The sequence below is a fragment of the Carlito syrichta genome, unplaced genomic scaffold (genome assembly GCF_000164805.1).
Source record: "Carlito syrichta isolate Samal-C Ts95f unplaced genomic scaffold, Tarsius_syrichta-2.0.1 Scaffold314681, whole genome shotgun sequence".
Classification (NCBI taxonomy): Eukaryota; Metazoa; Chordata; class Mammalia; order Primates; family Tarsiidae; genus Carlito; species Carlito syrichta.
Window position 1 is genome coordinate 38,283 of NW_007258777.1, and position 10,519 is coordinate 48,801.

Sequence of the window (10,519 nt, forward strand, 5' to 3'; positions counted from 1 at the left end):
AGACCTTGACCTTGGTGTGAGAGTGTGTGGCACCCCCTTCGTTGGGCCCATCTCCTGGCTTTGGGTCACGAATGGCAAGAGTGAGCACGTGACCCGAAGCCTGTTGTTAGTTCAGCTCCAGTGGTTAGCTGAGTGTGGTGGCTCATGCCTGTAATCCCAGGACTCTGGAAGGCTGAGACGGGAGGATTGCCTGAACCTAGGAGTTTGAGATCAGCCTAGGAAACATAGCTAGATCTTGTCCTGCAAAAAATAAAAAGATTAGCTGGTCATGGTGGTGTGTGCTTGTAGTTCCAGCTTCTTGGTCGGCTGAGGCTAGAGGATCGCCTGAGCCCAGGAGTTGGAAGCTGTTGTGAACCATGATCATGCCACTGCACTCTAACCTGGGTGACAGAGGGAGAGTCTGACCCCCAGGCCCCAAGAAAAAAAATCACTCCAGTTTGGACAGTAAGTTATATGGTCACAAAATGATTGCTTGTGTTCGTATTTTTTTCCAGAAGTGAAATATTTAAAAAAAAAAATTATATAAGTTCATGAACAAGATGGACAACGTGAGTTAACTCTAAACCTAAATACAGCCACAGATAGTGAAAGAAACTCCATTGTTTTGCCAACTTAACTACCATGGAGATCTCACATTTTTGTGTAACGAACTTCAGCTTAGTTCTGAGAAGGTATAATAAAATATGTAGGACAGAAGAAATACTGTAGTGCTCATTGTGCTTGGGTTACCAGAAGCGACTACACTTGATCTTTTCACAAGAGTATGACACAGTATTCTCATGAATGATGGACAAATCATCCATCTGTTTGACTTAGATTCAAGGGCATTCTTGTAGTCCAGAAAGACATTGAATGGCAAGACAGAATGTAAAAACATGAAGTTTTTGTGCCAGGAAAAGAATTAGAGGAAGAAAATAGTGCCACTCACTTTCTAGGGCCCCTCACTGGGAGTCTCTGGTTCAGTTGTTCTTGGGTGGTGCCTGACATCTGCGTCTTTTTCCAAGTTCCTGTCAGGATTCTGATGCACAGCAAAGTTGAGGAATCCCTGCAAGGTGGTGTCCACTCTAGACTTGAGATGAAGAGGCATGCTTCTCCCTCTGATTCCTCCAGGGAACACCTTACTTATCACTGATGACCACATGGCTTATGGTTACAACTGTGTGTTTCCACTTCCACGGTTTGTCTTCTATCCTGCCTTCTGCTGCTGACCAGGGGCTGTGCTCAAGAACAGGTTCCTGTCCTTCTGCTGTGTTTTGGTTGGGTCCCTGAAGTTCATGTGTTAGAAACCTGATACTCCATGTGGAGGTGTTGAGAGGTGGGACCACTACTAGGTGTTTAGGTCATGAGGGATCTGTCTTCAAATGGATGAATTCATCTGCCCTCAAATGGATTTAATGATTTCAAGAATGGGGCTGATATGGCAGGAGTGGGTTCCTTCTAAAAGCATGACCGTGGCTGCCTTTTGTGTCTTTCTCCCTCCTTTCTGACATGGGATGACACAGAAAAAAGGGACTTGCCAGATGCCAGTCCCTCAATCTTGGACTTTTCGGCCTTCAGAACTGTGATGAAATATATTTCTGCCCTGTGCACATCACCCAGTGTGCGGTATTCGGATATAATAGCACAGATGAACTGAGACCCCCTCCAGCTTCCTTTGGGTTCAGCCACTAGGGAATCCCAGAAAGAGAGAGAAAATAGTCACAAGGAGGGTGGGTCCAGGGCTTCCTAGCTTCTTCCTGACAAAGTTGCCTTCAGCTGGTCCTGTCTGTGGGCTTATGGTCATGCCACTCTTTGGGGACTACATGGCTCTCTTGTTCAGGGTTCTACCAACAAACCCTTTTCAGTGGCCCTTCAGGCCTGGAGGTGATGATGGCTGGACTGCAGTCAGCCCCAAAGCGTTGCCTGTGTTCGTTTCCTATTGCTGATGCCACAGGTCCCACACATTTGGTAGTTTTAAACGATGCAAATTTGTTGTTGTAGTGCTGGACCCCCCAAAGACCCCAAAAGGGAAGGCACTATTTCTGAGAGGCTAAAGAAATGACTTGGCGACAACAGACAATACGTGGGTTTTATTCAGGCACTTGCATCCGGGGAAGGTGGTCCAGGAGCTGGAAGGAGGAAACTGCTCCTGATTGTAAAAGGCACATGGGTTATACAGCATCTTACATACAGTAGACCGCAGGGTTATGTTGGGAGCCGGCCTTGGAGGTCCACCTGATTGACAGGGTCCTGGTGGGCCAAAGACCTCAGGCCACAGGGTGAGCCCGGGAAGCTGAGGCCCTTCTGTCTTCCACCTTTGCTGTTTGGTACTGCTGAAGAATTCTGTGCAGTCATGGAAGAAGAAAACGGCATGTTTATGCAAAGTACTCACAGCTAACCTGAGAATGTCATGGTTCATTTTTCCATTTCCCACTATGCTGCTTGGCCTTTTCTAACATATGCAAGGGTTAAACTCTGAAGCACATCAAGAATGCTTTCTTTCACTTGGTTATAAGTTACTAGATATTGCTTAAGTAATAAGTGATATAAGTATATTCACTCCTTATTTGATTTAGGATTATGCAGTTTAGTGTTTAGACATAAGGTTTTTTAGAAGCACAAGTTTATATTAAGTTCATTTTGAATTCATTATAAGTTCTAACACTTATCTAGGAGTTATGTAGGTGATTTATAACACTGTTTTCACTGACTTAGGATAAATAATCGTTAAGGTTTTTACTTAATTCAATAGTTAAAAGTCTAAGTTAACATTTATAGAGTGGGTTTTCACTGAACTCATAATATACTACTCAGACACTTTTACGATAAATTAACTAAAGACAGAAAGCAACCTTGGGGGCCTGGGAAACATTACCAAAAGATTCTTTTGAGTTTTCTTTAGAAATAAACATCGCGGGATAAGAGAAAAGTAACAAAGACGCCTGGACAAGAGAGGCGATTACAAAGCTCTGAAGATCATAGAAGCCCAAAAGAGAAAAACTCCTGCTACATGGAGAACTTTGCACCTGGAAACTTTCTTGAGACATTTCAAGGACTGTAATTTGGGACTTTGGACTAAAACTATCATTTTTGGCTTTATTATAAAGACTCATTAACTAAAAGTAGATAGTGTTCTTGGCTTGTTAGTCGCTTCTAGACTGCTAGATGGTGGTAACTTTTAAAGCATATGTACGTGAAGGAATTTTCTTTGTCTTGCACCTTTACGGATGGTATAAAAGCTCTGTGTTAACTAACATTAAATGGTCATCTGTTCAGGAAGCAGGTGTCCGAGTATAATATTTTCGTCCTTCGCCTATCTGTCTTTCCTTCAGGAAACCTCACGACCCTTGTGGGGCTGGACCCCTGCAGGGTTAAGCATAAAAAGGGTAGGATCTCTAGGCACAGAGGCAGTGTGAGAACACGCTTATACATATGTTGCATGAACACAAAATGGCTGCGATTTCTTTCTAGGGGTGGGATTTTTTGTATTATAATGAACTAAAGGTAACCAAAGATTATAGGTATTGATCCAGGCATGCCCAGTTTGGTCTGAACCAGCCTGGGGGGTCGACTGTCTCAAGGAAGGTGGGCGAGAACATTCACTATGCATAGCAGATGTGGCCAGCAGGTACAGAGAACACTTTGCTCATGGCCTCAGCATGACCTGCATGTCAAGGCTTGGAGCCTGAGGGGAAGGGACATCCTGGGTTGGCCACCCTCACAACCCCAACCCCTCCCCTGCCTCCAACCCCCTGCTTGGGGCCATAGCCAGGGTGTGATCATGTTGTCACTGTGTATGTATTACTCTACAACTGTCTTACAGTCTGGGGGACACAAGTCCAAAACCAGTCTCACTGGGCTAAAGTCAAGTCTCAGCAGGGCTGGCTCCTTCTGCCTTTTTTACTTCTAGAGGCCACCTGCCTTTCTAGGCTGGTAACCACTCCCTCCCTCTTCAAGGCCACGAATGCAGTATCTTCTCTCCCCTCTGATCCTCTGCTCCTGTCATCACATCTCCTCTGACCCTCCTGCCTTCCTCTTCTGGGACCTTTGTGATGACACTGAACCCACCTGGTTAAAGTAGGCAATCTCCCTGACACCTGGCAGCTCTCTAATAATTCCCTCTTTTCCACACGACTTTCCACCAGGATTGGGTTCACTGCTCTAACCTCTTTCTGTGCCTCAGTTTGTATTGGTATTGTGAAGGGAAGCTCTCAAGAAAATCTTCAGTTTCCTCTTTCAGTGTGCTTACCCACCTTCCCGAAACCATCCTTGCCTCTGTCCAGTCCTCAGTGGTTTCCCAACTAGTTTTTCACACACTGCAGGGACCCCCCCCCCCAAAACCTGGAATGATCTTTTGGAGGGCAGGCCCCTTATAGCACAGGCTTCCACTGCCAGGTAAGTGTTCTAGGAACCCATTGGCATCGGTGCACCAGCCATCATTGTTGGGAGAGGCCAAGTTGCAGAAGAAATGTCCCTGGTTGTGACAAACAGGTGACTGGTTCTTACACTATGACAATATACCTGCCCACACCATGCTGAGTCTTCAGCAGTTTTTGACCCAAAATGGTATGGCTCCTGTATCCCACCCTCCCTATTATCCACCTGGTCTCGCCCAGAACAACTTTTTTTTTTGGTTTCCCTAGATGAAAAAAATCCTCAAAGGAAAACATTTTGCTGATGTGGAAGATGTGAAAACAAAAACAGCAGAAGCATTAAAAGGCATCAAAATTGACGAGTTCAAAAACTGTTTTGAGCAGTGGAAAAAGCATCTTAATAGGTGTATTGCAACCAATGGAGAGTAATTTGAAGGTGACTGACGTTTAAATATGTAAGAATAAATATACAATTTTTAATAAATAAATTCCGGATTTTCTTGGGTCCCCTCCTTGTAGTTTTTATTATCTGTGAGAATCTTCAGGATCATACATTTTATCATGATCCAGAAAACTTTAGAATTATCCTTTATTTATCATAAAAGTTCTTAAATATAGTTGACTGGTATTCTGCTGGTGTTACCCACATTCCATGAACAAAGTTAAGCAAGCCTACGCCAACAACGTAAGATGATCCTGAACTCACAACATTTTTATCAACAGATAAAAGAGTGATGAGATATTATTTCTGAAAAACAAAATTTTATAGTGGTTGCACGCATGGTAGATTGATGATCATTCCACAAGTCCATCACCCCCAGGCCCCTGGCAAACACCACATTACTCTGTATTTATGCATTTGTGCCTTCTTGGTACCACACATTAGTGGAATCATACAATATTTGTCTTTTTGTGCCTGGCTTATTTCATTTAGCATAATGTTTTCAGGTACATCCATGTTGTAGCATGTACTTCAATTTCATTCCTTTTAAAATGGAAAATTTCATTATATGTATATGCCACATTTTCCTTATCTATTCATGTGCTAATTGACATTTAGGTTGTTTTCACTTTTTGGATACTATAAATGCTGTTGCTATGAACGTGGTGTGCAAGTATCTATTTGAGTGCTTGCTTTCAATTCTTTGGGGTATATACCTAGAAGTCGAATTGCTAGGTCATATGGTAATTCTAAGACTAACTAAGAAACCACTTAATTGCTTCCCATGGTGGCTGCACCATTACACATTCCCACCAACAGTGTACAAGGGTTTGAATTTCTCCACATCCTTGCCACCACTTGTTATTTTGTTTTTAAATTTTTATTTATTATTTAAGGCAGGGTCTCACTCTCTTGCCCAGGATGGAGTGCAGTGGCACAATCATGGCTCATCGCAGCCTCCTGGGCTCAAGTGATCCTCCTGCCTCAGCCTCCAAAGTGCTGGGATGATAGGGGTGAGTGACTGCATCTGGCTATCTTTATTATTTTTTTAATAAGAGCTATCTTCCGACTAGGCACGATGGCTCATGCCTATAATCTCAGCACTTTGGGAGGCTGAGGTGAGAGGATTGCCTGAGCTCACGGGTTGGAGACCAGCCTGGGCAACTTGGCAAGACGTCATCTCTACAATAAATCAGACAATTAGCTGAGTGTGGTGACACACGCCTGTGGTTCCAGTTACTTGGAAGGCTGAGGAGGAAGGATCACCTGAGCCCAGCAGGTTGAGGCTGCAGTGGCCGTGAGCATGCTACTGCACTCCAGCCTGGGTGATGGAGTGAGACTTTGAAGCAAAAGAAAAGAAAAGAAAAGAAAAGCCATATGCCATAATTTGGATGTTTGGTCCTCCTAAATCTCATGTTAAAACGTGATCCCCAATGTTCGAGGTGGGTCTAGTGGGAGGTGAGTGGGTCATGGGGGCAGATCTCTCATGACTGGCTCGGTGGTGGTGTTGTGGTAATGAACGAGGTCTTGCTCTATGAGCTCAAGTGAGAGCTGGTTGGTTAAAAGATCCTGGCACCACCCCCTCCCTCTCCGGCTTCTGCTCTCGCCATGTGACAGGACTGTTCCCTCTTTGCCTTCCATCACTGGAAGCAGATGCTGGTACAGTCTGCAGAGCTGTGAAACGAAACAAACCTCTTTCTTTATAAGTCACCCAGGGTCGGGGATTCCTTCGTGGCAATGCAAAATGACTAATACACCATCCTCTTGGATGCAGAGTGGTATCTCACTGAAGTCTTGGTTTGCACTTTCCTAATGATTAGTGATACTGCGCATCTCTTCATTACTTATCGGTCATCTGTATATCTGTTTTTGAACACGTACCTATTCAAATCTTTGAATTGGGTTTTTGTTGTTGTTGTTGAGTTGTAGGAGTTCATAAAACTTATATATGGAAGCTCTCACCCCCTATTGTGGCTATACTTGGAGATGGGACCTGTCAGCAGGCAACTGAGGTGAAATGAGGTCATGGGGCGGGCCCTAATCCAGTGGAACTGGTGTCTTTATTAGAGAAGGAAGAAACATCAGGCAGCTCGTGTGCTTGCACAAGTGCATTCTCCCTGTACCAAACCCCACTCCCAAATGCCTGCGCAGAAGAAAAGTCATGTGAGGACGCAGTAAGAAGGCAACTGTCTGCAAGCCAGAAACCAATCCTGACGATCCTTGATGTTGGACTTCCAGCCTCCAGAACTGTAAAGGAATACATTTCTGGGGCTGAAGCCATCCAGTCTGGGGTATTTTGGTATGTCCACTTGAGCAACCCACAGACTCCACAGAAAAAATTTTGAGAAATTGAACACTTAAGAATATGAAAAAAACACAAGCTGAGAGGAAACGATCTACAAATCACTTACCTGAAGAAAAACTTGATAGAACACGTGTACATCTTCAAATCAATAATAAAAGAAAAACTTTTTAAAAATGAGAATTGAGTAGGTACTCCCTCAAAAAAGCAAAACAGGTGGGGGAAAAAACCCCAACAGATGATCAAACTTTAGGAAAACACAAACTAAAACTAAAATGAAATACCATTACAAACCTGATATAATGGCTCAAATAAAAAAACCCCCTGATGTTATTAAATGCTGGTGAAGATGAGGAGTGACTAGAACCCTCACACGTTGATGGTGGGAACGCAAAATGATGACAGCCCCTTTGAAAAACAGTTGGACAATTTCTGATAATATTAAAGGTACACTTATGACGAGAGCAAGCAATTCCACTGATTTCTCGGTATTAGCTCAAGAGAATGAAGACACACATCTACACAAAGAAAACTTGGAATGAGTGTCTATGGCTGGAAATAACCCAAATATACATCAGCTGGTGAGTGGATAAATAGGCTGTTGGACATCCATATAACGGATCACAGATTGAATGGCACTGTCTTTGACTCCTGGATGTGTCACACACTTCGTGGCTCTGGACAATCTCTGGACACTCTTGAGTCCAGTTTCTTAAAGTTTTAAATGAATCAGACGTAGATGGCCATGGAAACCCTTCATGAACCATCACTGTGAAATTCTGTGAGGCCAGGATATCCAGGATAGGACGACTAGGGCCTTATGTGATAGGCAGCTGTGAGAGCAGCGCAGCTTTTGTGAAGAGTAGATGCTGTGTAGAGAGAGAGGGGAAAGAGGATTTCCACCCTCTGCCTTCTGACCCTTGCTCTGAGCCATCCTCTCACAGCTTCCCAGCGCACTTTGCTCTTATCAAAGCTGGCCCAAACATTCCACTGTCACAGACTCTCCGGTGGCTTCTGGAGAGAGTGCATCACCAGATTTGGCTCATTCTTGTCAGGGAGATCAAGCCCTGCTTCTGGCTGCGCAGACTTGCTTCTGTCTGGGCTTTTCCGCTTCTCCTCTGAAAGCTTTGGAGAAAGGTGTAGGTTCTCTTTTCAAGTAAGATTCCTGTTTCCACAGGCCCCCTGCTTTCTACGTCCCAAGAGCTACTTTGCTCTAAAATGAAATTACCTCCCAGGAGCTGGGACCAGGGAAACTGATTTTAAAGGCACAAACTTGACCCTCTGGAATTCAGCCTATCGGGCTGAAAACACAGGCAGCCTGCTGCAGCCCGAGTGACTAGAAGCCTCTGTATGACCCAAGAGATCTGGCCAGACACCACCACAAATCCCCAAATACATGGGACATATGGTAAGAATCCACCTATCCTCACTTCCTACTATATCCCTGTGTGTTTAGGGGCATGTCACCTCCCTCGGTGGTGTAAAGGCTGCAGTGCTGGTTTTTTTAGGCAAGTGTGATATTATTACACAGCACCTGAGACCGGAAGTAAATCACACCTGCCTTTGAATCCGAGCTCCCTCGGTGACCGGAGCACATCGCTCCCCAACCTGCACCTCGGTTGTTATTTTGATTGCAGATGGCCGTGTCAGCCTCACAGAGTGCTTGTGCAGATCATCCAACACAAAGGACGCCGTGCCTTCTAACCATAATAGCAGCTGCCACTGACTCAGGGCTTAGTCACCTGCACGTGGCCGGCCGCTTTGCAGGTGATGACTTGTCTTAAGTCCCCGAACAACGCCATGAAGCCGTCATCATCAATAGCTGCATTTTTTCAGACGAGAAACCTGCATCGCAGCCAGGTTCCTTCCTTCACCCCTTTCAGGTGACGAAGCTGGAATCCACCCCGGTCTTTTGGTCTCCGGAGCTGGGGGTCTCTCCGCACCCCCTCGCCCACGTGTTCTGGCAGGTTCTGGGATGTTCGGCGTCAGCATCGTAAACGGGCTTCCCCCTCCCGTCACCGGCTGGGGCTGGGCTGGGCTCACACGGAGAGTTCTGGCAGGGGGAGGGCGGGGGGGCGCGGGGGGCGTCGAGCCGGGAAGCCCCCGGGCTTCCCGTCCCACCCACCCTCTGGGTCACGAGCCCACCTCTCCCTGGAAGTGGCCAGACCGCGCGAAGACCCCATCGCCGGCGGGCCCCCCCCGCGCGCGTCTCTCGGCCCCCAGACGCCCAGAGGCCCCAGGGCCCCGCCCCCCGGAGGCCGGAGAGCGGGAGGGGGCGCTAAGCCCGCGCATGCGCGGAAGCAGCCCGGCCACGCGGTCCCGAGGGCGGCGCCGGGCGCCCGACGGAGCCGGGGCTCCATGTCCCATAAGCCCCCGCGCCTTGCGGACGCCGAGAGAGTTTCAACCGCGCGGCGTCTCTCCGGGGTGGGCGGCGGCGAGAGGTCCGTGACGGTGGCCCCTGTCGGCTGTTCATCGGCTTATTCGGGTCCAGGCGCTCCGCTTCCTGTGCCGCTTCTGTGTGCAAACCCTTGGACTTGTGATGCGAGGCCCAGGTGCAGTCGCGGGACGGTCGGCCCCGTCCCAGGGGTTCCCTCGTGCACGGAGGGTGTAGGGTCCGCTGGGCCTCTCCTGCCACGCGCGACGTGCGAGCCTCCGCCGGTCCCGACTGGGAGGCCGAGCGCGGGCAAGCGCGCTGGGAACAGTCTGGGAGCTCGAACGTGTTCAGGCGGTTAGAGCCGTCAAGGGGCGTTGCGGACATTCCCGTCAGGTGGGATTATCCGGAAAACACCGAGCTTTGCCAAGACACGCACCGTGGAGCGTGTGGCGTGGACGCTGTCTTGGATTCCCTTTGAGGTTTTCCAGCAAAGGCTAGCAAAACACACCTGGCAAAAGCTTACGTCTTCTTAAATCAAGGGCGGGCATGGCTTATGTATGGGTGCTTTCGCCATTTCCGACTTTTCTTGTTCTTGACTTTTTGCGGTACAAAGGAAAGAAGCAAGAAAAAGAGGGACCTTCTCCCTGTCGACGTGCCTTTCAAGCTAAAACTGCCCACAGAAGTCCAGGCGCGTACAGACATCTCTTGGGAATAAGGCTGTGGAATGTGGTTAAAATATCCGAACGTGGAATACAGCAGCGCTACAAAAGGAGAGTGTCTGGGACCCGCGGATTTATCCCAGGGAAGGAGGGGAAGCAAAATCCCGTCGAAAATGCATAATGCATATACGTACACAAGGCAAAATAAGAGACACATGGTTCTCAAGCAACTCATGTATTTCCTAGAGAGAAGCCCACTTAGACTCTGCATGAGCCGCCTGTTCTTTCCTTCTGTCTTTTTCTTTCTTTCTTTCTTTCTTTCTTTCTTTCTTTCTTTCTTTCTTTCTTTCTTTTCTTTCTTCCTTCCTTCCTTCCTTCCTTCCTTTCTTT